Raw genomic sequence first — 3,009 nt, 5'->3', positions numbered from 1 at the left:
AAATGGATTGAGGCAGACCCCCTAGCTAGTGCCACTGCTCAAAGAAGTCAGAAATTCTTGTACAGAAACATTATTACAAGCACCAATTCACATCCGTAGAAAGCCAATGGACAAGCAGAAGCTGCCAACAAAGTCATACTAGCTAGGTTAAAACGGAGAGCTTGGGCTGAAGAGCTCCCACAAGTCCTATGGGCATATCGGACAACTCCACACTTCACCACGGGGGAATCACGCTTCCGATTGATTTATGGAATGGAGGCAATGATCCCAGTAGAGATCAAAGAAGGATCCCCTAGAATGATCTTCTACAATGAAGAGGTCAACTCCCAAATCCAAAGGAAAGAACTCAACCTACTTCCAAGAGTCCGAGAGAGAGCTCCGATCAAGGAAGAGGCGTTAAAACGTCGAATGGCCTCAAGATACAATCAGAAGGTAGTACATCGAAGCCTTGCCAACAACAACCTCATCCTAATCCGAAATGATATCGGAACAACTCGACTTGGAGAAGGAAAGCTAGCAGCCAACTGGAAAGGACCATACCAAGTTGTTTAAAAGAACTGGGGAAAGGTTGCTACAGACTGTCCGAACTCGAAGGGCAAGAGCTACCAAGGACATGGCATGCCTGCAATCTAAAAAGGGCACCAGACCGAGATCCAAAAAGATTGCCCAACCTAGAAAGGTAATTACTAACATGTACACACTCTTATCTTTATATTATTGTTTAAAAGATTGCAGATTCCCTAAAAAGTTTCCTACCAAGACGCCCGACTACGGCAGGTCGGCAAGGTGAAACACCAAAATCATCGCCCGATTACAACAAAGTAAACACCAAAATCACCGCCCGATTACGACAAAGTCGGCAAGATGAAAACCAAACCCATCGTCCGATTACAAAGCGACAAGTCAGCAAGTTGAAAACCAAATTCACCGCCCGATCATGATAAAATTCGGCAAAGATGAAACCAGAATTCATCACTCAATTTCGACAAGGTCGGCAAAAAAGTGAAAGCAGAGTTCATCGCCCGATTATAAAGCAACAGATCGGCAAAAAGTGAAAAACAATTTCACTGCACGATCACGATAAAGACAACCATTCGATAAAGGTGAAAACGCGATTCACCCAAAGGACGATCTAAAGATGCCAACCACTTTCTACAAATCGGCGAAGATGAACACATAATAATGTAAGAAGTTATCGAAAGTGATCTAGAAAAAGAACCTGACGAGGTCTTACGGATAGCTAATATAATAACTTAAAGACTGGCCGACGTTCAGAAGTCGGACCAAGTCAACCCAAGTTATAAGTAAACCCTGGAAAGAGGTTTGGCCAACCCTATTAAAGAGGATTACTTTAACTTAGAAGGGCCTGACATAACAAAGTCAGCCCAAAACAAAATGTTATACAAGTAGTCCCTAAAAGAGATCTGACAAAGATCCAAGAAGGAGGACTACAAAAAATAACTTAAAGGAGACCGACATAACCAAGTCGGACTCCTACCACTAAAAAGTTATACAAGTAGTCCCTGAAAGAGATCTGACAAAGATCCAAGAAAGAAGACTACAAAAAATAACTTAAAGGAGACCGACATAACCAAGTCGGACCCCTACAACTAAAAAGTTATCAAAGTAATCCCTGAAAGAGACCTGACAAAGGTCCAAGAAAGAGGATTACAGACATAACTCAGAAGAGACCGACATGATGAAATCGGACTCCTACAAAAAGTTACAAAGGTAATCCCTGAAAGAGACTTGAACAAAGTCCAAGAATGAGGATTACCAAATAACTCGACAGGGCCCGACATGACGAAGTCGGCCCAAAATATAAAGCTACAAAGAAAATCCCTAAAAGAGACCTAAACAAGGTCCAAGAAAGAGGATTACCAAGCAACTCGACAGGGTCTGACATGACGAAGTCGGCCCAAACTATAAAGCTACAAAAGTAACCCCTGAAAGAGACCCAAATGAGGTCCAAAAAAGAGGGTTATAGCAACTTGGACGAAGTGATCAAAAGAGGTCGGACAATAAAGTACCAACACTCTACAAAGATCCACAAAAAAGGACAAAAACATCTCGCAACGACCATAGGAAGGCCAGAAATGCTTTGCTAAAAAATACGAAGTCTTGGAAAAAGACACTTCTTAAAAGGCAAAAGCACAAATCAAAGACGGAGCTAAAAAGTCATCCAAAACAAACTATAAAAAGGTTCCCCATCGGAACACTACCTAAAAAGTTGTTGGATTATGACTAAAAATCCCGAACAGCGAAGATAAACAAGTCGGAAGAAGGCTGAAAAACTCCCCTCAACAAAGTAAAAGGGGCAATATCAGACTCGCACAAAGAGAAACTATTCAAAAGGTCGACCAAAGTCAGGATGCTTGAGCACGACTTCCCCGAAGAGATCGAAACTCTGAAAGCACGGTCTCACGGAAAAGTCTGAACTCAAGCAGGGGCAAAGTCATACAGTTCGACGTCAGCTAAAGAAGAGGTGCAAGTATGATCTCAAAAAAGAACAAAGCTATAAAGGTTCGAAAACAACCTAAGGCTAAAAAATTCTCAGCCAAAAGGGATACAACTCCACTCAAAGAAGGCACAATCTCAAACAGGGCTACGAACGTCATCCGAGACTAAAAAAGGTTCTACATAAAGAACACTAAAAAAGTCTTTGGACAAATCACTAAAAGTCCGGATATCAAGCCGCAAGGACAACTTCGCCAAAGCAGAGGGTTGTCAACACAAACTTAAAGCAAGGCGTGATCCAGAAGGCAAGGGTAGAAAACCCACGCTACCACTCAAAAAAGGTTGGACTGTGAAGTACCAAACCTCTAGAAAATCTACAAAGATTGCAAAGCAATGAAGAAACAAGCCAGACAGATGCTTGAGCACGACTTCCAAAGAGATCGAAGCTCTGAAAAGCATGATCTCATGGAAAGATCGAACTCAAGCAGGGGCACTGTTCATACCCTGGGTCAAGCTGTCCGACCCAGGATGTTTAGCGACAAGCCGACCGAC

Source organism: Arachis duranensis, chromosome 3, assembly GCF_000817695.3.
Source record: "Arachis duranensis cultivar V14167 chromosome 3, aradu.V14167.gnm2.J7QH, whole genome shotgun sequence".
Classification (NCBI taxonomy): Eukaryota; Viridiplantae; Streptophyta; class Magnoliopsida; order Fabales; family Fabaceae; genus Arachis; species Arachis duranensis.
Note: the sequence above shows the minus strand (reverse complement) of the source record.